The following is a 26733-nucleotide window of genomic DNA, read 5'->3' on the forward strand; positions in this document are numbered from 1 at the left end:
CACACTACAGAATCTACAGATTTGCAACAGAAGTCCTCTTCACTGCAAAGTATCCACAACCCATACCTCATGGGACACCTAAGCTTTCCTAAAACAACCCCATTTCCGTTGTTTGGACCAATATATAGGTAAACAATAAACTGAACTACCTCAAAAGATCTGATTTCAGAATAAGATCAAGGAGTTCAACAGATATGTAGTAATCTACCTTGGAACTACCGATATATTTTCATCCCTATCCTTGTTTGTGAGGTCCCATCAAATCATATCAGATTGAACCTTTCTGACTAAGACGTATGTGACGTCACTTCCAGGACTGATTACAACACTTCACATTCTGACGTCATCTGCGGTGGCTTTGACACCATTGCCCTGACTTATGAGCTTTATACAAGCCGTTAACATATGGCTTTAGTATTGTCTTTAGCTCAGGCTGTCTTGCACGGGATGGAGATTATTTTCCTGCATGGTAAAATCGAATTGCACTAACAGGATAGAGATTGTAATGGATCTCCAGTCTCACACATGAGTGAGGATTGTGAAGTCAAGATCATCGAGTCCCGAGACTGGCTACTGTAGTAATGGCTTGTAGTAAAGTCTTTTTGGTCTTTTGTACGTGTCAATGGGTTCGACTGATAGCTTTCATCTTGGCAATGTGTGTGGAGCCTTGACATCCTAAAATAAATCGTATTAGTGTGTTAAGGACGGGGTGATCTCCAAATGCAAATCCATCATGTTGGAGAACTGTGGTTAGGGATGATGTGTATCATCACGATGGTACTGTGACAGAACTTATTACCTTGTTGGAGATGAAACAGGACATCAGCAAACATAGGAATACCTTTCCCTGTTGCCTCTTCGTCGTTGACAGAGCTTCTCCTATCTGTTGTAATGAATGGTTGATGAAGATGGTCTCCAAGAGCCGAGTAACTGATGACGAAGATGAAGGCTATGTGGTCTGTCTTACATCACTCCTGATATTGGTTGATAGAGAAGGTCTCAGCATTCCAGTAATTTGAGTAGTTTGTCCTGGGGTAGCAAAAACCCTTTGGGAAACCAAGACTGAACTGGCAATATCGGAGAATTGAGAATGACAGTGCAGACCATAGTGGAAGGCTTTCACAAATATCCCCGTCCATTTACTCGATTATGCGTCTACTTTGGCTTTGGCATCCGATACTGGACTGATGCACCCTGGGAGCTTGTCGTTCAAACATGCTGTGAACAAGTCCAGGTGAGGAGTGTTTAGTATCTATATTATCAACTGGCATACTCTCGGGTGAAGACACCATTCCGTAGCAACTTTCCTCGCCCATATGATAAACTGTCTGCCAAGATGTTAAACTCTGTATATGACAAGCATCCAACCTGCATCTGATCGTCTTCGCCAACGCAAACGAACGAGTAGTATCAATTCCAAATGATCTGGTTCTTTCTTGTTTCTGGAAATGGCCATGACTGTTGTGATGTCTGTGGTCACCAAGATCAAATATAAGTCCAATAAGACCAAGTCCAAGCATCGAGCGCTGAACACTTACAGATCGATGTTTATCCTCGTGGAGGACGGGTACTGTGTTGCACCGCTCTCGAGCATGTATTTGCAAGTCCATGATGGGTGCAGGGTCTCAGACACGACTACCCAAGCCTACCATTTCCACTACACAGAACCCTAGCTTGACATCAATGATTTTGTCTACCACTTGGCAAGGGGATACTTCTGGTTCTGCAGGGATGAATGATGATTCTTTATAATATCAGCCATATGTGATGTGAATCCACTGATTTAGTGTGCATAGTGTTTTGTTGTCTCTTCAACATGTCCTCTAAGATGTTTGAGGAGAGTGTGGGTTTAGCGTGAGCTGGTGTTGAAGGCTAGGTCTCTGGCGAAGGCAGGGGATGGCGACGGATGGCGGGGGAAAATGCTTGGCTGGGTGACGTGATCTAACGCACTGACAGAATTGTATTGCTTTAAGAATTAATCATCACTAAAGTAAAGTAAAAGTGGATGTCACATTATGAAACCACCCCTGTCGAATTACGTGGAGGCCATCTGGTCCAGTGATCATATATAAGATCATTATATTATATTGGTTTCTGTTGGAATTAAGGGATGTGGGTATACTACCTCCAAGGTTATACCTAATGAACTTGATCAATAAAATGAAATTTCTGTCACTCTCAATACGGCCTCTGCTTTGAATGACCTTGACTGCTGCGTGTATGCTGCTGCTCAAACACTAGAAAACTCCAACATCATAAGAGAAAACGAATCCAAATATAATTAACTCGAAGCAAGGAAAGATATACCCTGGATAGAACTTGAAATTACGTTCCTCATCAACGTCAAAATGTCAAAAATCAATTTGGAAAAAAAATTTAAACCAAATATCAATTTGATTATGAATTTTTATACCCCAGATTTCAGCACCATAGTGACGCATTGGAATTATCTTTGTATCAAAAAAATTAACATATGATCTAAATGAGATGTCTCTTAGAAATGGAGACTGTCTAAATATACCATCCAAACCTTTTTAGCTTATATAGCAGCTTCATTGACGTGAAAATGCCATGAAAGTTGATTTGTGAAATAAAGACCAAGAAATTTATAGGAAGATGTGGTTACCAAAATGTCTCCATTGTGAAACCATTTTTCAGTTGATGCTAGTTTTCCCCCATTTTTAAAGACTATAACTTTTGTTTTTTCTCTATTTACAACTAAGTTTGATTATTTACAGAATTTTTCAAGTTCATTAATTTGCCTTTCAAACCAATCACTGTCGTGGAGAAATGTATGACATCATCTGCAAACAGCAACAGAAATAATTCCATAAGATCTGGATGTAACTGTATACCATGGGAGCAACTGTCTTGTATTTGAGTAGTTAATTCATTAATGAAAAAGGAAAATAGAAACGGGCTCATTATACAGCCTTGTTTAACACCTAAATCAATAGTAAAACTTTCTGAAAGTTCGTTATTATTTCTCACGCAGGCTTTGACATTGGTGTATATACTTCTCAAAAGATTACTCATTTTCAAGCTAATTCCGTGCGATTCTAACAGTGTCCATAGTTTTGTTCTATCTACTCTGTCAAACGCCTTTGAAAAATCAACGAAAAGTGCATAAAATGTTCCACCTCTTTCACTAAGACATTTCTCTATTAGACTCTGTAGTGTAAAAATATTATCGATGGTAGAATATCCCTGTCAAATTAGCTTGTGCTTCACTAATTTTCCCCATTATATCTGCCCAATTCTGTAATCTTTTATTTATAATGTATATGAACAATTTACTAAAGACGCTTAAAAGTGTTATACCTCAGTAGTTATTGGTGTTGTTAATATCACCCTGTTATGGATGGGGACAATTATGCCAAACGTCCATGATTCGGGAAATTCCCACTCTGTAGAATATGATTAAAAACAAGTGATAAATATGGTATTATGATATTTGCACAGTGTTTGAAGAATTCTGGTAGCATTTTGTCAATTCCTGGCGATTTATTGTTTTTCAAATTATCTATGCTATTCATTATTTCCTGAAAAGAAATTGGAGAATCTAACATGTCAGTTGCAACATCATCGGTTTCACGAATTCGGTCATACTCTGTAGTATGTACATGGTCCATATCCATATCATTACTATTTGATTCGAAAAAAGTTTTAAAGTGAGAAACCCATTCATATCAGGCAATTAAATTCAACCAATGGCATTGATGATAAAATACCATCATGGATTCCAGTGAAAGGCTTAGGAAAGAGGTTGGGTCTAGCAAGTGCAACCTCGAAGAACCATGGGTAGAAGATTACAACGATAATACAATGATAGTACATGACAAGGTCACGACTGTTGAGTTTCATTACACCTGATAGTCTTGAACATGTAATCCAAAAGTCCCTAACAATACAGCGCCAGGGACTTATGATATTTGACACCTGTATAGGAAACTGCTCTCTTGTGATAAAACGCCATTACTTAACTGTTTAAATTCCCTTTTGGATGCAGCGGATTGGTTGTCCAAATTCGAACAATACTTATCCGAAAGAAATATGATTTGGCTGATACTGAAACTTCCAATTTATCACATGCCTCAATATACAGTAAAGGTATTTACAGGGTGTCTTGCAGATGCTGAAAGGGATGTTGGGGTTGCAAGGATAAAAAATATCCTCGAAGAGGCCAAAACATATCACTATAACCATTTCAATATGGTCGATAGACCACAGAAAAGCTCATGATTCTGTACCTCACGAATGGATTTGGAGGTGACTGGAGGGCATTGACCTCAATGAGCGACGACTTGTTTCACTCAAGTATTTCATGATTTACTGGTCAAGTGAACCTGAGATGTACTTGCAGGGAAAGGTGGTGACTTCGGACCCCATTTCTATGAGAAGAGGAATATTGCAGGGCGATTCCTTTAGTCCTTTGCTTTTCTGTCACTAAATCCTCACAGGTGTTTACTTAAGAAAGAGGAAGGTTATAATCCTGAACCTGCTGAGCACAGACCCTAACATCTCTTGCTCACTCCTTCACATGGATGAACTTCATGCCAAAGGAGAATCCACACTCTAAAACATATTTTTCTGATGATATTGGCATGTCTCTTTGGCTTAAGCAACGCCACATTCTTCACCTGGAACGTAGCAAAGTAGAAAAGGGATCAGACAATTTAATTGTTCGAGAAGTTATTAGTTTTGGTGTTGTTGATTGGAAGAAACAATAAGGCCCACCACCCTACCTCATCTCAAACATATATATTTACAATTGCAATGGGAGGGTTTGATTTATTTGGAGAATTTTATTGTGCACTTTTGCAGACATATATTTATCTGATGATCCTCTTGTGAAGCATGTCTAGACTCATGATGAAAAAAATGATATTCCAAGTTTTTCATAAAGTAGCTATGGATGCAGGTCATTATCTCAGTGTCAGTGTTGATTCTGTTCAGTTGTTCTTTACCTTAAACAGTACAGAATTGTGTGTCAACCTAGCGAAATGCTTGATTTCAAAGGAAGGCTTCCTGAGCAACCACCACATTGAGTTTATGTGCAGTGTGCTGAAATGATCAGTAACCCTGCAGAGTCCTTCCATTGGCTGAAGTCAGCTGGTATGAACAGTGAAACTGAATGCTGTCTTTTTGCTACTTCCCACTCAAAACCGTCAATGAGTGTTTGTGCATCAAAATGTAAATATGAAATGAAACTGCCCAACATGTTGTCATTGGATGCCCAGCTTTGGCACAGACACAGTATCTTAAGCGTCAAGATTGTGTGGCTCGATCATTTCATTACCGTCTTTGCCAAGCTTGTGGTTTTGACCCATATACAACATCAGACGTACCCAGGCCAAAAGACCAGACCTTGACCTGTTTGATAAATCCAATGATAATAATTAGTATCAATGAGTTCTCTGTCCAACTGACCCCAATGAGATTGACAAGATTCAGGCAACGATGGCAAATATGCAGACGTCACTTACGAAATGTCACACTTGCATCCCAAGTACCAAATTGTCCTACTACGCATTGTTCTCGGTACCTAAGGTTTGGTACCTACCAATCTGTTGACTGACATTGGTAAAGTACCTGGGTTTGCTGCCAGGAACACTGCCCTTCTCAAATCCTGGGTAATGCAGCAGGCTACAGTGTTGGGGAGTCCTCATATTTTCTGCAATTTTTATGGAGTTTCGTGTGAATAGCTATATGAACAAAATGTTGATGTATTCATGATAAAGACTGGTCCGTATACATGGAATATTAACTAGAGTATACCACCTGTATCATGATTGAGGACATCTTTGACAGCCCATTTCACACAGGCCCGAGGACAACTGATAGTGTTCCTGGATCACTACTTAGGAATGTTTGTTTGAATAAATGTGTTTTGAAGCCTGTCTCACAACTGATTTGTCACTGCTGACTAGGTAGGTCGTTCCACAGTTTTGTTGGTGCAGCAGCAAATACCTTGTCTCCCTTGTCTTGCTGTTTGTTGCTTGTGGAAAGGAGAGACGGAACTGGCCTCGGGAATGGATCGTTGAGTGATACAGTCTTTGAGATAGGCATGACTGTTTTCCTGAAGACAGCCCTGTGTGTCAGAAGCATGCTTGCTTGGGGATATATTTGTTTTGATGATTGGGTGCCAGTGGAGTGACTGTGGGCCTGGGGTGACATTAATATCAATACAACTCACCTGATGGAAAACAGCGTTGGTGGCGGAATTAATGATTGACGCAGATCTTGGATCCATGTTGTTGTACTTTATCCTGTAATCACTACATGTACACATAAGCACAACACTGCACAGACGTAGCCTGTATCCTGTCGCCATAACCGGCGTCCACTCACTCGTTAGGCTGTAGGGTTGAATCTTATCTATTGATCTCACACCTTTGGGGGTGCATAAAACACCCTAACTTGCCCTCCAAACTTTAGATAATACCCCCATCTGACCTTTCTTGCACCTCGAGTTACTTCAATATGTAAATATTTGTTATTTATCGATGAGTGAACACCTCTACTGACCAAGGGAGCTAACTCTTCCTTGTAGAAAGATCATTATGTACTTTTGAAATGTCGAGAATTATAGGGTGATTCGAGGAGAAACTTGAAAGTGCCTGAAGGCAAGAAAGGGAATCTGAAAAGATCATGAAGTTTTAAGACTGATAGTTTTGGCCTCAGCAGTAAAAATAGAACTATTATCTGGGATTCTCGAGGAGACAATACTGGATCCAAAGATAGGGACATATATTGAACAAGTCTCCATGACTAGCGATCACTTACTAGTTCATGTGATAATTCACTAGCCCCCACTACATAGATATTTCTAGGGTAACATATTGTTTCAGTTTGGGAATCGACACATGACAATGGTCTGTATTCCTGAATTATGTTTCAAGGAATCATCATTAATGACGATCGTGATGATATACAAAAACACTTTTGAGATATGGTGAATGTCAATCATATCACCTGTTACCCAGGAAACGAATTTGGAGGCTTGCACATGGGATTTCTGTTTTATGGCCGATTTTGTGAATGTGTCAAACTAAGTGAGGTAAAATAAAGGTAAGACTTTCAGCAGCACCGGACAATGTTAAAGACTAGTTACTAGTTACTACAGTTTCCCCGTTTATAACGGTATGACATGTCGAGACAAGGTCTTGCTTTAAAAATTTACAAAACAAAGAATATGTGATGCATAATGTATTTACACACCTCTGATTAAAAAAGGCAGAATACACATGAGAGAGTGAGTGAGTGAGTATGGTTTTACGCCGCTTTTAGCAATATTCCACCAATATCACGGCGGGGGACACCACAAATGGGCTTCACACATTGTACCCATGTCGGGAATCGAACCCGGGTCTTCGGCGTGACGAGCGAACGCTTTAACCACTAGGCTACCCGACCGCCCCAGAATACACATGAGGTCATGAATTAAGTGATTAGATGAAATCTGAAAGAGTAGTTTTCTGCATTATTTGTACTGATGTTACTTAAACCTTATCTTTCTATTCTATCCTTATTATAGAAGGTAAGCGGGATAGGTAAGGATACCAGTCTCTTTTTGGGACAAGTTATTTTTATAATCTAGAAATTATGATATATACTAATAATGATTGCCTTAGAGACTTGTACAAGTCTAACTGCCAGACACCAAACGCCAGGTTTTCCACTTTACTGCTCAACCCGTGAAGATCCGGGTTAAAATAGGTCTTCAGCAACCCATGCTTGCTGTAAAAGGCGACTATGATTGTCGTAATAGGCGACTAACGAGATCCGGTGGTCAGGCTCGCTGCCTTGGTTGATGCATGTCATTGATCCCAATTGCGTGGAGAGACCGCCGTCATATAGATTGAATATTGCTGAGTGCGTCGTTAAACAACAAACGAACAAAAACATCGTGAAACTTGTATGTGAGATTGTTACCTAGGTAACTCGGTTTGTTAAAAGTGGGTCCTAGTTGGTCCCAGAAGTCATTTCTTTCTGACTAAGCACACATTCATTTTGACTGTATATGTTTGAATAAAGATAAGGGTTCATTCAATGTCAGTGTAAGCTTTAAAATGGGCTCATTTATCTTGGTAGCTAAATAATATTTGTCAGGACATCCGGTAATATAATCCCGAGACAAGTTGTAGTCCAACCCATCTTTCCATGACTAACATATAGCATTGCCACATAAAACATTGAAAACATGTAATTTGTTCTTGAGCATTTATTGATTGTAGCACAGGTTGTAGTCTCCAAGTATCCTCACTCTTTGTGGGAAAAAAGTCGATAGCTACCATTCTCCAGCCGCTTCAACTTTAGAAGGATCAGATCCTTATTGTCTTCCGAAAGTAGGGCAGATCATCCGTTTACAAATAGAATCATGCTGTATAATGAAAACAGTTTCGCGATAAGTTCGCAAACGTGCTGTGAAGGTATCTCGACACTAGCTAGAAAGTGGCGGGATGATACCGCAAAAGATTCTAGAAAATGCTGTGAAAGTGGCACGTAAATGGCGCGAAGTATCGCGTTACTGGCGCAGAAGTGGAACGATAGTGATATTGTGATACAAAACTTCAGATATACTATCGGGTGTTGCTTCCACCCATATCAGAAACAAAGTTACAGATATATATGCAGTCTAACAAGGAGATTAATTAAGCATGTTGAAAATCTTTTTATGTGTGTTTCTCACGTTTAGGAAGGTGTAACTGGTTATGTCTTTAAACAATATGAAAGAGCTGGTATCGTGAAATATCGTCATAGACTTAGCGCTGTTGCGCTTGATTAAAAGTATGTATTCTGATGTTTGTATTAGAAACAACCAAAATTAATTTAAAAGCGCTAACGAGGAGGCATGGCTTAATTAGCAGAGCCAGCTAGGCCTGTAAGCTGGTTTGGCATTGGTACATAATATATCTGGATCATTTTATTTGTTGTGCAGAGACCTGTGTTGTATATATATACTACCGGTATGGATTCCATATAGGTCAAGTGTATGGCTATTGGGGGCGTGACGAGTTACCTTGATTTAACGTCAGTTATATAATTTGAACTCTGTAAGATTTCTTTTTCAATTTTAGCGGCTTGGGTCATGTCTAAATGTTCTTAATTTGTTGCAATTTACTGACCTGCGATAATCCCATCAATAATTTATTCCAGTTATTAACGCCGTGAAAGCGTTGTTAACAATAATCTTTTTAGCAAAAGTTGTAATATAAAATATTTTTTTAATTGCAGCTGATTGCTTTTTGTCTACCCTACTGGCCAAATATTCACAGTTATTTTAGACTAATTAAAAACCTTAGAGCAAATTCTGTCACATTACTGTTGTTTAACTTAATAAAATGTCTAAAAACTTTAGTTTGTACTATATGAATAGGTGAGGCAAGCCCCATATCACCATTAATATCATTTTGAAAGTGGTTTTACGTACACCCAGACAAAAATACGACATGCTCTGTTTTCTGTGATAATAACTTGCATACATTTGTTTATACCCCATATTGCTGATCAATAAAACATGACTGTTTCAACCAGAGATTCATAGAACTTAACACATACATTATTAGACATACTTTCTGCCACATCAAACTTCTCAAATAGCAATGATAAGACGCGACTGGCAGATTTATAATGTTTCCTAACAGTTCTTCCTATATCTAAGAAGTAATTGAACCATTAGCCAAGATGTCTGTAACATTCAACATTCTGTAATGTGACATCACCACAATTGAATTGGATTCTGGTCAAGTTATAGAAGGACATCTTAAGTGTAACCTTTTGATCTTGCTACCATTTATAGTTAATTGCCAACGTTTGCACCGATTATTCAAGACATTAAGCATAGATTGTAGAGACGCTTCATCTGGAGCAATGAGCGCGACATCAACATCACACAACAACAAAGATAATATTACATCGTTTATTTGAATACCACAATTGCGATTATTAATACATTCAACCAAATCATGAATGTACACTGAAAATAAAGTAGGGGAGAATTGACAGCCGTGTTTTACTCCTCGATAAGCAAGAAAACGTTCAGTTAAATATCCATTCAATTTTACAAAACAATTTACATCACGATATAGAGGTTGTATGACGTCCAGTATTTTTTCTTTTTCACCAGCTCTTCGCAGCTTGAACTGCAAATTATCTCTTGTAACAGTATCAAACGCCTTTTTAAAATCATGAAAACTGACAAAAATTGATTGTTTTCAGGTTATTCTATTTTGAATTAGAGTAGATAAAGCATATCGATTATCCGTTCAATCTCACTCTTTTCGAAAACCATCTTGTTCATCAGCTTAGATAGTATTGCTCTCCAACCAACCAGACAGTCGAGTATTTAATATATCTGCATGTAATGAAGGGATTGAATTAAGTGTAATACCTCTATATTCTGGCAGGTAACATGAACCTTTAATACCAGCTTTTGGTATCAGGTTAAATACATTCTCATCCCATGAACCAGGCACAACGCCGTTATTGAAACAATATCTTATAATACTGAACATTAAGGCAAGACAACTTGCGTTCCTTAATACGGCTGCCAATATCAAGTAAAACCAGTCGATTTAGATGGTCCCCCCTCGTTGCTGTCGCCACAAAGATCTTGTGCCTAAAGATGTAACTATTTTGTCGTTTATATTTGAACAGGATCACTAAAGCAGTACTGTTACATCATGACTAGAAGAGACCCCTTGGTACCTGATAATAGAAGTTTTATTACCTTAATTATTTGTTTCTTCTTAGGCATGTATGATGTGCTTACTTCTTTACGTATTGATAGAAAACAATGCATGTTTACAAGCACAAATAAGCTTTTTGAACATGGCACTTGTTCTGATTTCAGTAGAAGTATTACTATTCTCCAGCGCCGTTCGTACGTCATCATTTGTTAGAATTGTTTATGCTTTGAATATCCTTTGATGTCCTACGTCAGTACGTTTTTAGTCTAGTTTCTCTATTAAGCTTTGTTTTCACTTGTTTTGTAAGTTTCTAAGATCTCATAAGTTGAAAGTGGTTTGAGTCCTTGGTATGAGAAGTAAATAAGACCAAAACACCTTGAATAGTATGGTAGATGTCACTTGTGAAAAAATCAATTCTAATCTCAACGAAAAAAACCAGTGTATTTAGCCAAGCAGCATTATAACATAATCTTTCTTCTATGCCATTGTGTACTGAATAGTGAGCACATTTTGCACATTTATCACTCTCCTCTTTCATATGAAACCCGTGAAGATCCGTCGCAGAATAGGTCTTCAGCAACCCATGCTTGCCGTTAAAGGCTACTATGCTTGTCGTAAGAGGGATCGGGGGGTGTCAGACTCGTATCCCATTTGCGTGTATCGATGCTCATGTTATGAATCACTTGATTGTCTGGATCAGACTCGATTATTTACAGACCGCCGTCATATAGCTGGAATATTGCTGAGTGCGGCGTTAAACAACAAACAAACAAGACAACCGTTCATATGATCATATGAAATATAATCCTAGATATATTAAATAAGATATCAATAGACATTGATCGGCCTGCTGTTCATCTCTAACAGGGAATGAAAATTGATTAAGCCTCAATGGCCCCATAATAAGCCTTATTTAACACCAGTACGCTTTAGGATTTCTAAGAAAAGAGAGGAGTTAAGAGTTGTGTGTCATTCTAAACATTTAAGGCGGGATAGATATGGTCATAAAACAAACAAGAAACTGAACAGGATATTCTGTGTTTAGAAAATAAGGAATATGTATGCAAAAAAGCATGACCATATTCTATCTCTAGTTGTTACATAATAAAATCAGTATTAGTTTGACCTATTTGAGAACATTTGGTGTCAGGAAATCGAATGCAATTTGCAGTCATCAAACATAACAAGTTGACGGAAATTGTGAGAAAGCGTCTATCTTGAAAAATGTGCTGAAGTAAGTTCTTGTGTTTGTTGTTTGGATATTTGTGATCTGGTATTACTAAAAGTTACATTGCAGAACAGCAGAAAGAGACAAACCGATTAATTTTGATGGCCAGTTGGTTGATTAACCACTTCCCAACAGTACAGACGGTGTGTTGTGTTTCAGCTGGTGCAGTGGTATATGCTCGTCAAGGAAGTAATGCAACCTTGTCCTGGAGACTACCCCAGCCTGCTGTCAGGGAGTTTACAGTGAGACGTTATTCATCAGATATTCGGTTCCATGTGACCAACTACAACAAGGTGGACATCACTAGCACGTACAGGACAAGAGCAGAGTTTACCGGGAACATTGACTCGTCAGGATCTGGTGTGTTCAGTTTCCTGCTGTATGATGTTGTGTGGAATTCTGACCATGGTGTCTACAGTTGTTACAGGGGTTCACCAGGCTCTAGAGGGGATCAGATGTCTGATTGTGGACAGGTGCTTCATGTCATACGTGAGTATATGACTCAACTGATTGTACAATGATATTTATTATAATGTGATGATATGTATTTGGAATCCATAAATTGATACGTTCTTTCAATCATATTCCCTCAAACAGTTTTCATTTCACACACAAAACATGATTTACTCTGTGCTTATAACTGTCTAACAGAATTTGGAGATATTGATGGAGCACACACACACACACACACTATATATATATATATATATATATATATATATATATATAGGGCAATACACAAAAGAATACCATCAACATAAAACCTTCCCCCCACACAATATATATATATATATATCGTGTGTGTGTGTGTGTGTGTGTGTGTGTGTGTGTGTGTGTGTGTGTGTGTGTGTGTGTGTGTGTGTGTGTGTGTGTGTGTGTGTCCGATTCTCTCAACTGGCAGTACTGTACCTGATTTAACAGTTCAAAATACTTGTGCTTCATCAATATTTCAAAATTCTGTTACACAATTATAGTAGGTACCAAACCTGAGGTACCGAGAACAATGCGTAGTAGGATATATATATATATAGTGTGTGTGTGGGGGGGGGGGGGGGGGCAGGTTTTATGTTGGTGGTATTCTTTTGTGTATTGCCCTTGTTTTGTTTTCAAATTGGTGTCAGAGCGGTACCCTTTTGGTTAAAGCGTTCACTCGCTACGCCGAAAACCCGGGTACGATTCCCCATGTGGGTACACTGTATGAAGCCCATTTTCTGGTGTCCCCCGCCTCATTATTGCTTGAATATTGCTAAAGGCAACCTAAAATATACTCACTGACTCACTGACTCACTCAAACTGTTATCTAACAAGATGTTAACAATTAAGATAATGTCCTCGGTTGATACCGAGCAAGGGACACTACGTGCTACCTGTAGGGTAGGGTATGCTTACACTTTCCACGAACACTTGGTGTCTTCACTGATTTTCCGTGTTCCACCCATATTATCTTCACCACTGTGTTGCATTTTGCACCCAGTGAAATGTGTTTTGGTGGATAATCGAGACTTGCTATTCTCTGGCGTTGACGTTTTATGCTTTACCACAAACGTCATTGTTTGTTCTTAGTATTAGTACCTTGCTTCATCTGTGCACAAAAACAAAGTCTTCTTTTCTGTTCTTCATAACTGGTTTACTAATTTTAAGTTTTGAACATCAAACCTCTATTTGTGATGAAGAAAAACATAAAATCATGATCAGAATATATTTCTATTAATTGCATGAAAAGGCAGTGCTGTATAATATGGAATTCACCATCACATATAATTCAGAAGCACGGGTCTATTGTTTCAGTAAGAGATGTAAAAGTGTATTGTCATAAATGCAAGTGTCTACTGGGAAAGGTGTTTCATATTTCAATTTGGCCAGTGCATGTCTGTATGATCTTGGAATTTAATATATTGCAATCTTCACCAAAACAAAGCTAACACTGACTTGATGGTATTACCACTGCCCGAACACACTGCATGTTTCCATTACTATAACCATTACTATTAGACCTGTAAAATGCAAGATCTCTTAGCTCTTCAAAACGTTGACAAGGAAATATGTTCATTAAGTGATATTTGTTTTCCATTTGCTTGAATGTTTCTCAAAGAGATTAATATAATAGTTGTGGAATCATTGTCTAAATAACAATATGGCCTGAACTTATTGAAACACAACAGTATCAGCTGTATGTTGTGGAATATTATTACTCCGTGAGTATTAGTCTTTATCGCATACATTCATGACGTATGCCAGAAAATGTCTTTTCACTGTTAGGTGATTATCTCAGTTTTGAAAGATTTATTGTGATCTACATCTACAGCAAACGTAGACTGAGGCTATATTTGGGTGATGTGACTTCACAACTACCCCGATCTATTTGCTTCACTGGGACATTAACGGGGATTGAATGGCGGCCATATCATGGGTATTTCAAAGGTAATGAAACTTTCTTTTGGACCCCATAACGAAAAAAAGGACTTTCGTCAGAGATTTTACAAGTGTAACGAGGGACATGAAAATAAATATGGGTGAGACTAATTACCTTATTTAGAAACAGGTCAAGTGTTAACAGTTTTCTAGATGCACACGCACCGACAAGAACATTGAAGTGGTCAGTTCCTATAGATACCTGGGTCCTTCTTAATAAACATTTATTCTTCTGTCCTCGAGTTGAGCCAGATCAGACGAGTTATTACTGTTGGTCACTCATGCGTTAAAGTCTCCACAAAGCAAAAAACAAACACAGTGACAATCCTTATTTTCATGAATGTAAAAGTGGAACCCAATGGAGGAATATGCGTGGCCATCAAAACGATTCGTTACAAAGAGAGGTACATTTCTCAGTATGTAAACACAGTATTGTCACATGGTGTGGTAACTGAAGTGACAGCATTTCAATAAGCGCTTTTTGCAGTTTATCTAACATACTGTACACAAAGGAATAAAAGACATTCAATATGATATGATGTAATTGGTGTTCGTTGTGAACTCTGCCATCGGCATAATAAATTTGTTTTATTGTGTTCCATAACCTAATCTGAAGTTGTGAACTCTTTTAATTTCAAAATGAAATAGGTAAGAAAAACTCAAGATGTCATAGAGAGAGCTTTATGCATATAGATTATAAGGTTACAACAATTAGAAAGGGGTGTTTTATTTATGAAGCCCGATCTGTATTTATGTCAGTATTTATGTTTTATTAGATGTACCAGATAATAGGTTGCAAGGTAATGTGCAATATCTGGAATTTATCAGGATAATTATTTTATTCTGGGATACGACATGTGAGTTACATATCAGTGTGTGTTGATAAAAGCGATCAAATCATGTTCATGATCATAAGTAATATCAGCTAATAACACTGTCCACTGTACGATGCCAATCATATCATAAACATGTGGCACCCATCACAAACACATGAAAAGGAAGGTCAGTTGTTCACCTGAAAAACACGGGAACATATGGTGCAAGTCAAAAAGGGAATTGCACACTCACATACAAATACCAAACAATGTGTTTGGTTATACAGAATATAAAATTTGAAAGTGGGACCAACAGTTTTTACAGCTGTTGTCAAATGTGGGAGATATTTACAAGTACGGGTATCCAGGCAGACACTCTTTCCACTACACAACGGTGCCGGTCCGTCACTGTACGAAGTTTTAAGAGCAGATATCGTATTGCCAAAAGTATTTTACACCACAATAACAAATTATAATTATGACAATAGTCATAGATTGGATCTTTATTTTCCTCGTTCAAAATGGAAATGCTTTAATAATATATAACACCCTTCCAAGTGTATGTATGTTTAGTTGATAATATGAGGGAAAGTTACAATATCCCTGTATCGATACTCTAAAATTGCATTCTGTATAACATTCTCGTGGGGTGGCAGATAGCGGGGCTAGGATTTGTTTGTACATTTATGGAAACATACTAATGTGAATCATTTCCTTAAAACATAAAAATATTAGTCAATAATACAACTAAATAGTTATTAGTTTATGTTAAAAGGATCAAGACATAAGACGCATGCACACAAATGTTGAGGGGTGGGGGCGGGGGCGGGTGTGGAGGGAGTGTACCCACACATTAAAGTTTAAAGTCATATTTACAACCTTTACATGATCGTCCCTGAAAGCCATTGTTAAGTTGCAACCTGATGACAATTCAATGCTGTGCCTCGATGAAGTCTGGGTTAACATACACTGAGCGTACACAGGAAACTTCAATGGTCTGTGGTAAAGTGGATCTCCTCGCCATATTAACTCATATTAACTGGTTAACGTGGTTGCTGCACTCTCTCAAGCCAATGCTCACAATATAATGCAGTTATGTTACCTTACCATTGAAACATAGGATCAATCTAAACCTTGTCATACCGCTGGCGTTGTTTATCAAAATCAACTACATGCTATTTTTATCGCTTTTGGGCTGCAGCATAATGAGCCACCCTTTTTCCAGGATCAGTGCTATCTTGGGTTTTACAGTCAGGTTCATGGGGTCCTTCCATAGTTTGAAAGAATGCCCCCTTTGGTGGCTTAGGCTTTCCTCCCGACTGAGACTCCTATGCCAATGACATCATCTACACCAGTCGCACCTTCTTTCCCAGAACCTGATGTGAACCTGAGTTCCTCTACCATGCCTATTTTGGAGAATGGACACACTAATATGAATGACAAGGCACTTATAGCCATCCCTTTAGACTTGTTATTAGCATCATTTCATGTAGTTGCATATGTGGAGGGCACATCTAATCTTTTGAACATGACCTTTGACCATGGCCATGTCCCTGTCTGCCACTACATCAAGGATCCTGCCATCCTGTTGGCCACCAACGTCGCCATTCTTCTCGGAAAGTAAGTGGCGTGAGAAAATCCTTTGAGCCAGCTTACGCCAGGCTATTTCCCTAGGGTATTGCTTGTTTCCAAGAATTTCAACTGGATGTGAATGGATCACAAGTTATAGATTTTCAGCCAGTTGTTCTGCCATACTTCAGGATGTCATCTCTCACTAACCATCCATCCGGTGGATTTCATGGCACAGGATGCATACCGGCACGTCCCTATTCATTCTGAACACCAACGATTTCTCTTTGTAAGACTTCCAAACCTCCTGTTTGTTGATGCATCACTGAGGGGTTGGGGAGCTGACATGGTCGACCTGGTGGGTGGGCAGACCCTGATCCCCACAGCCAAATTTCAGTGGCTCATTACATAAACAAGATGAGATCAACACACTCCAGTTGTCCGTTGGACAGATCTTTTTAGTTCTTCAAGTTGATTGTCAGCGTGCCACTGACTTTAAAGACAATTGGCTTGGCTACTACAGCTTGTATTGGCGAAATATTTGCTTTGGACGTAACCCAGATGCTGAGGTTCACATGGGTCTCATATAGGATTCTGTGGACAAAAACAATGTGAAGATCACATGTTCATGATATCTTAAGTTTGTGACTCCATTGCGTGCTCTAAGACAGTACTTGAAAAGTGAAAGAACTTCCAGGAGGTTGAGGAAGAGGTTGTATCCCCCTGGCAGCTAAGTATAGCTGAGGTCACAAAGAGGGCGATGGCGTTTTGGTTTCGGGCGACAATTCTGCAGGCGTATTAAAACATGCAGGTTTGGATTTGCCTCAGGCGCACTATCCATATATAATCAGGTCTCCGGTGCACAACAAATCAAATGTTCAGTGTGTGACTTCCGGTTGCACATGATTGGCTCGTTTTTCGCTGACTCACAGACGACCCATGGATAAATCCGAACAAACTGAATACTGCCTACAGATATCAGAAAACAAAGGAAGTGGAGTAAACTTTTTTTAATTTGTTATTTATTTCTGTGAATTTGCCAAATCTTATGACTTTTGATTTTTCTGTGAATCAAGATACATGTCGGGCACTCCGCACCTTACAGTAATATGGCTAGCATTAGGAGATTGTTAATGCTTCTGAGTACAAAAGATGAAGTTTGCGATTCAAGTAACTCTTTAAAACGAGAAGTTTCTCGAAAGAAAATGTGAGGGGAATTGAACATGACCTTGCAAATTATGATAGCATAATCAAGAAACTATGTGAAAAGCTATCAGCTGAAAGAAGCCATCATATTCAGTTACCCTCAAAGAAATCTTTGACAAGAAGCCAAACTTGCTCATCTATTGTATTCTAAGATACCCAGCAGAAAATACAATACTGGTGGTTCAGGCATTCCCCATCAATTAACTAAAATATACTTTCAGGTGATACATCGTCTCCCTTAATCAGAGTATCACAGCACCCTACATAACCCTATAAAATTATTCAGCTATATGCCCGATCGGGAAGGTGTCTTTGGAGCCAGGACACTACTAAGAGAAACAGTATTCAAACTGATCTGGCAGCCATGCTAAAGAAGAGACAGAAGAGTCTGAGTAGGGAAGCTGCATCAATTCGTGACGCTGATAACAAGGTATTGACAAGGATAAAAGTGGTTTCAGCCGAAGTAATCCTGGACACCAAAGACACCAAGGAACCAGGGTCTTCCTGGCGCAAGGTTGGCAGTGCTCTATTAATAGGACGTGAACACAGTATGACTCTCTGTTTACAGGTAACTAACTACTGATAATGTTATCCCGCAGACAGTAAATAAACTAAAACGTTATGTTATTTTTTCATGGCATATATAAACTGTAGAAAGTGTATTATTTGTGGACTAAATTATTTTTTACATGTTTAGTTTAATTGTACGTGAATTAATTCAAAGGTAACATGAAGCATACTAAGTGGCAAAATACAGGCAGATTAAGTGAATGAGTGAGTATGGTTTTACGCCGCTTTTAGCAATATTCTAGCAATATCACGGCAGGGAACACCAGAACTAGGCTTCACACATTGTACCCATGCTGGGAATCAAACCCGGGTCTTCAGTGTGGCGAGCGAATGCTTTTATCACTAGGCTACCCGACCGCCCCCAATACAGGCGGAAGTCGTGACAAGCAGTAATACAGAGTACACAGATTATACAATGGAGTAACTACAAAATCATTACCAGATCGGTCGGAAATATTGACATCATGACCAAATGGGCTGGAATACACACAGTACGACCCGTGTAGATTCCGGGGTAGAATAGGTCTTCAGCAACCCATGCTTGCCGTAAAAGGTGACTATGCTTGTCGTAAAAGGCGACTAACGGGATCGGGTGGTCACGCTCGCTGACTTGGTTGATACATGTCATCGATCCCAATTGCGTGGATCATTGCTCATGATATCAATCACTGGATTGTCTGGTCCAGACTCGATTATTTACAGACCGCCGTCATAAAGCTGGAATATTGCTGAGTGCGGCGTTAAACAACAAACCAACCAACCAACACACAGTACAGTTCATCCCCCATGGCTAAACACAACCTGAGGCGTGAGCTCCAGTGTCCTGTGTCATTAGATACACTGCCATCCTCTGTGATTGTGGTACACTTCATGAGGTGCAGCATGTACGTTGAGGTTCAACTTACTTAAAGTTTAGGAGAAACGTGTTATGCCTGCGACGACCTCCGCCATTGAGCTTGGTTTATGGCAACCTCTTTCCCATGTGGATTAAGCATAAGACCAGGAATACACTGAAACACTATTGGAAATGTGTGTCCATACGCGGACAAACAGGCAAATACCTCAAGACCCTCTTCAAAGGAGTAAACAAATATGTCATTGCCAATGTCTGACAGGTGGGTGCCAAACTGGCTGAAGAAACCTTTGGGCTAATTTCATTGTGCCCGTGAACACGCCTTTCAAGGTCTAGGGCACCTCTCTTCTGACTCTCTTCCTTTGCACTCTATTTCTCTGCTGTCTGGTACACCCCGCCATGTGACTCTCTGCAGAATATCTAACCATATGATGTGCATGTAGGGCATCATGTGAATTTAAGTAAGATCCCAACTCACCATTTGTAACACATCCATGATTCAATTACTTCCGAAATGAAGGAGGGACCAAGCTGGTGGAGGACTGCGTCTTTATTATCCCCCGCCACGAAGTGGAAGGGGGATAAAGGAATGGGTGCCGTCCTTCCGTCCGTCCGTCCGTCCGTCACATTTCGTTTCTGGAGCAGAACACAAAAACCATGAGAGATATCTCAACCAAACTTGGCACATAGATAGGTCCATGGCAACGACTTTGACTTAGACTGAAAATGGCGGTAGTCCTCGTTTCTGGAGCAGATCTTGAAAACCGTACAATATTTGTTCACCAAACTTAACACATAGATAGGTCTAGTGGTGAACTGGTGCCCTTTTGATAGTTTGGGATTTCTGAAAATATTATTTTTTGAGTTTCCGTGACAACGACTTTGACTTAGCCTAAAAATGGCGTTAGTCCTCGTTTCCGGAGCAGAACTTGAACACCCTACAATATTTCTTCACCAAACTTGGCACATAGATAGGTCTAGTGGTGAACTGGTGCCTATTGATAGTTTGGGATTTAAAAAAATATTCGGGTTTCCATGGCAATGACCTTGACTTAGACTGGTAGTCCTCGTTTACGGAGCAGATCTTAAAAACCGTACAATATTTCTTCACCAAAAGTGGCACATAAATAGGTCTAGTGGAAAACTGGTGCCTTTTGAGTTTCCATAGCAACGACTTTGACTGAAAATGGTGGTAGTCCTTGTTTCCGGAGCAGATCTTGAAAACCATGCCTTTTGATAGTTTGGGAGTTTTAACGAATTTTTCCCTTAGCAAGAGCATAATAATACCATAATAACCTAATTGAGATGTATACCACTTGACAAAGGGGCTTTGACAAGATATATGGTGAATTATTTTGAAAAATGAATTTACAAGTGGCACCCAAACCAGCCTACTTCATCACAGTGCATGGTGGTTACATGAACAGTGGCACCTGAACCAGCCTACGTCCTCACAATGGGTACCGGTAACATGAACGGGGACACCTGAACCAGCCTATGCCCTCCCAATGCCGTAATGCAAGAAAGCAAAGTCCTGTCAATTTGAAACATGCAGTATCATGCTGTAACAGCCTTGTTCTCTGTGTCAGACAATGCTAAATCTGTCATGGTTGAACGAAAACAGTATCCAGGAACTTTAGCATGGGCCCTCACAATCCACAAGTCACAAGGTAGCACCTATGAGCAGATGATTGGAAGTAAACTTAAAGCCCAGTCTGGTCAAGTGTATTCAATGCTCAGTAGGGTCAAATCAATGAAAGGCCTAAAGCTTGTAGGTTTTGATGAACACAGAATTGTAGTAAACAAAAAAAGCATTGGATGAGATGACTAGATTGCGGAATGAAAGACTGTTCACCTCGACACACCCTGTAGAGAACATTCATGGTGATGGACTCAAGGTAGCTCACTTGAATGGTCAATCACTCAGTGCTCATTTCGAAGATGTGAAGAAGGACACGTTTGTTGGTGTGCTTGATGTTTTGTGTTTCACAGAAACACACATCAATGATTACAGTGAAAGAGACCTGCCAGGATATAAAGTCTTTCCAGGAGACACTACACATGGTATTGCTGTGTATGTTTCAACAAGTTTCAAGAACAGTGTCCAGCTATGTGATGTAATGTCATCTCGCAGTATTGAATGCATTTCCTTTCTTGATGGCAAGTTCTGCATTGCTTGTGTGTATGATCCTCCAAAAGTGTCATGGACACGGTTGTCACATTCCCTTTCTCATTTCATGAATGTGAACATGTCCTAGTTACTGGGGATTTTAACTGTGATCTGAGTGAAAAACTCAAACTTGAAGATTTCTTCCATGTGCGGAAAATGACTCAACTCATTCACTCTTCTTCAACTCACTGTCTAGGAGCTACACTGGACTTGTTGTTTACTGATCATGCCAGTGCTGTAGCATTCCAGACTCCAATCTACTACACAGATCATCATATGATTGGTGCAGTACTTCTCAGTACACCTCATGGTGACCCCTGCTCTCAATGACCTCTAAGTAAAGCAAGAACTCCCTTACTTCTCTGATTATTGTTTAAGTTATAACACATCCCATTACAAATACAACTGTAAATGCATATTAAACCTATTCAACTGTATAAACACTGCACTGCATCCTACCCTGTATATATTGTTGTCAACCATATTCTGTACTTCACTTGCTTGATAACGGTGTTAGAACCTACACCGCAATGTCGCTCCTAATTGTAGTAAAGACGTTGTTCGTCCATATTTCCCATCCTTGCTCGTTACAAATACAGTTACATATTCTATCCAAAACTGCAGATGGCAAAACAAGACCAGTAATAACTGTTTTAGTGCTGCAATTAGGCCATTACTAAAAGGTCCAGTGAACATAATCACGGGAGCTAATGCATTGCACACAACGGGCATGTCATATTGGCGGGGGATATGAGTATTTCATGCTTGTTTTTGTTGTAGGAATGGCAGCAAAGAGTTCAACTTCAATTGTCTTATTTCGTACGATTTTAAGCTGAGTCAATACTTCTGAAGATTCGGGTCCAATCCCACTGGCCTTAAAACTGGTCTCCGGTGAGCTCCGTAGATCAGACTGGAGCCGAGTTAACACATTTCTGTCGGAAATGAGCTGTTACAACATATTTATGCGAATAAACAGAGATTTCCAGCTACCCATGTGCAAAGTATGTTATGTGGTATTCCCTGTGTTACTGCATATGTAGCGGCTCCAATCCTAAATTAGTGTGTGTTGTAGGAACTGATATCTGATGACAGGTTTACCATTCATATGGATGAAGAACTGGCCTGGTTGGGCTGAGCGTAAAGACAGATGTGTGGTTAGTAACGTGACTTGGTAAATTGGCAGTAAAGAAGATTGATAATCTGATGTGCACACAAACTGGAGGGCAGTAGGTAGTCTCTTCAACATGTCAGTTATGATTGGGTGTCTAGCTTTTGGTATCGTCATCAGAGCTGCTGTATTTCTGTATCCCCGCATGCATTTGCAAACTAAAAAGTTGTCTGAAGGACAGTAATAATTTTGTGATGTCTGGCAAGAGCTGAGCGGTGCAAAGCTGGAGGTAACCGTCCTTGACATACTGGCTATGAAACATGAAATATCATCTACGGGTGCAGTCCAAATCAGAGATATTTTATGTTAACCTTAATGCAGCTGCATAGGTATGTTTAGTATTGCTCGTCACTGGTGTTTTTATTGCCCCAAAGGCCTCAGATTTTAGATAAGCCACAGATTCCCGGGAACCGGTGTTTGTTTGGTTCTTGCTTCTGATTTCACCTGACGAAACATCAGACAAGGAACATAATTGTTGTTTTGTAAAAAAGTATTTATACTAACCTTTGACTAATAAATTAGTGTTGAGACAATGAAGGACAGACTGCCAGACAAACTGCATAGTCTTCTCACATGTAGTTCACTGCTTGTTCAATATGGAAACAACTGCCTGGTTATCACTGTTTATTATTATTTTTTGCTCCTGAGCTCATCAGCCCAAATGTTGAGCGCAACTTAGACTGAAGTGGGATGGTTCCATGTTAGTCCTATCTTCTTCCAATGCTCCGCCCATGAACCGTTGGTCCAGCGTCCTGGAAAGTATGCTTAGAACCCATCTGCTGTCTCCTGATGTCTGTCTGTTTAGAGCTGTGAAGCTTCGTTTGTAATCCAGCATTGATCCAGGAATAATGACATTCCATTGAGACTGTCTAGGAATGAAAGCCAAATCAGAAAGTCATCCTTCATATTTCTTGTAACCCTTACCTTATGATTATATGATGAGGCCTCTTAATATCACAAAATCGAATCAGTGGATCTCCGAAGGAAGGCCCTGCCTATGGGAATGGCCCTACCTATGTAATTTAGAGAACCAAGAAGACTTTCGACTGCTGCTATGGTTCACTGTATTCTGACTGTGTCGAGCTGAATTCCAAGGGAATTTATTCATGGGGTTGGTGTTACTATTTTGTAGCTGGCTATAGGGATTCGTAATTTATCGCAAGTTGCTAATTATATAGACAAGACTTATTGGCATTCAGAATTATCGATACCTGATCCTCAGCATAGAAAGTCGTCGGAGTAATGCATTTACTCCCCTCGGGAATGTACCTTTCTTTGCACTATCCACTTGATGAAGGTGAATTTTGTTTTCCAAATATTGTGCTACTTGTACCACATACGAATCATAATGCTTTGCTGATATAATATGTGTGCAAGAACTTGATTCTAGGCAAGTGAATATCATGAGGATTTACCATGCATAACCGGAAAGCGTTAAAAGTGTGTTAGGATTTGGACCGGCTATTCTGTCTAAACTTTACTTCACTGACATTTTCTCAAGTACAGTTTGTTCCATATTGCGCCGATTCTAGCAAACAAACTAACTGGCCTCTCTGGGACCTGTGTTATGTAAGTGAATCCTTCCGTGAAACCATAACAAAAATTACTGGCTTAAGTTAACAGTAGATAGGAATCCATGTATACTAACAGCCTAGCTTCTTTGACAGGTGGGTGGCTCAGGTTTTGGGAAGATTCTATTATAAAACTGTAAAATATTAACATCTGAGGCAAGTTGATTTCCTCCAGCTGATTTGTTCAATCAGCACTTTGAGAATCGGTGACTCCAAATACACTAATAGCAAACATGAGGAAAGTGGTAATGCTGCCTGTGACAAAATTTTCCAGGGATGGGTTAGGAGTGAACTCAAAAGCTTTACTAGACGCAGTAAAGATAAAGTGCTTGTTTAATGTTAAAACAATGGGGAAATTTGGAAATATGTACCAGCCCACAGGGATGTGTTCTAGCCCTGTACTAGTGGGCTAGTGTTAAGTTCAAACCCGTCTAATCCAAACAATACCAACGTTTGTTGTGATTGCTGTTAGAGATTGTGAAGGCTGTTTGGAAGTGTTGAAACTGTAGTTCATTGGTCGAGGATTGACATTCACGTATAGCATCCAAATTTCAGAAATTAGATTAGTTCGTTCTATATTTTTCTACTAATAGGCTATATGTTGTACATTTCAATGTGTTGTATTTAACTCATCGATCTACTGGGTATTTATATCATGCACGCGCAAGAAGTGGGGATGGGGGTGGGGGGTCAATGAGTGCAAACACTTGTTGCCTTGAGGGACTATCACTGTTAAGTGACACAGACAAGACATATTTTTGTAGCGACTGATACTTATCAGTGTACATCTGTGATTACATTATGGACTGCTTATCCACCGGCATAATATGTAAGATAAAATGGGACACAATTTATCTGTAGACTGATTGATTTACACCTTATCTGGTTTAATGTGGAATACATATTGAGTACTGTTATATGTACATGCACATGTGAATATGTTCTGGCATCCTTGTGCACGTATGTACATGGATATATGTGTACACGTAGGTATATGTATAGGTCTGTGTATGTGTATGTACATGTAGGTATATGTATGGGTGTATATGGGTAAACGTGTTATTGTGACTATACTGCTTATCCACGGGAAGCTCGTTGCCTTCATTGCAAAAAGCCAGAGCTTGTGGCAATGAACGATATTTCTTTGTGTTTATTCTTTTTATCCTCTTCTATCATTATGCAAAACCAAAAATCATTCCGGTGTGTACATTACACTTCGTTATTTCAAGATAATCATGGTATAAATAATATACCAAAAATAAATAAACATTGATAATTGATAAAATACATATTGTGTCAGCCAAATGTAGAGAAATAGCCGAAAAGACGAAACGAAATGAAGTCATGAATTTATATAGAAAAAAGAAATTCTCTATCATTTGTTTGCAGGATGTCCATATTTCCAAAGATAACGCAAATCTTATCTAAACGAAAAGGTACTTGATAGTGTTATAAAATTAAGAATATAAAATACACAAGACTTATTTCAGCGATAATGGTAATTGTGCTATTTAAGACATGATGGCTGATGGTTTAAAGTTAACCCTCACCATAGTGTATAACTGCTAACCCTTTACGTTTTACAGAAACCTGAGTAGCTATAAAAATAATTAGGTCTTTGAAAGGCATTGAGAAGTGATACAGATAAGGAAGAGAATATATGGATTTCAACTTCTTTATTATGAGGAACATAACGTTTCGGAGTATATGCTTACTCTTGAAACTAACAAGGGAAGCCAACAGATGTTTGGCGACGATTGGTAATTAGCAATAGACAATGGAAGCCAACACTTTACAGTAATTAGCGCTGAAGGTATGGGAGCCAGTACTAAAGTTATCATAGATAAGTAATAGGTAATGGACACTGGGCAAACGGGAGGCCAGGGGTAATTAGCACTGATAGGTGTAAGAATGGACACAGCAAAGGGCAAATTGAAGCCAGCTAGGTAATTAGCACCGACAAAGATCAAAGCAATAAGTCCAAAGCACTAAGCAGATAGGTTCCCTGGTCACAGTTCATGGCTGGCTGGTGTCTCCTGATGTCAATGGCGTCTTATAGTTTTCTTTGTCGCCAGTTGTTGTTGTTGGAACACGGGACATTGGTGGCTACCCACATGCTGTTATGGTTTGGGTTCTTCAGTATGTGTTCAGAAATAGCGGATTTCAGGTCGAGTTCGTTAACAGAGGTTCGATGTTATTTGAGTCTGGTGTTTAGGGGTCTAAGGGTTTCTTCAATGTACTGGTGGGCACAGTTGCAGGGTATCTGGTATATACATCCTCGGGAGTTTGGACTTGTGTGGCTTGTGCCTCTGCCATTGGCTTGAAGATGGGTTCTGATGGACTTGCTGCTAGAGAAGGTGACATCTATGTTGGCTTTGTTCTTGATGAGGCTGGAAATCTGATGAGTGACAGGGCCTTGGTAAGGTATGATGATTCGGATGGGCAATTGGGCTGGTTGGGGCCTGGGGTTCTTGAGGGTC

This window comes from Haliotis rufescens, unplaced genomic scaffold (assembly GCF_023055435.1).
Source record: "Haliotis rufescens isolate VD_foot unplaced genomic scaffold, xgHalRufe1.0.p SCAF_18, whole genome shotgun sequence".
In the NCBI taxonomy this organism is placed as follows: domain Eukaryota; kingdom Metazoa; phylum Mollusca; class Gastropoda; order Lepetellida; family Haliotidae; genus Haliotis; species Haliotis rufescens.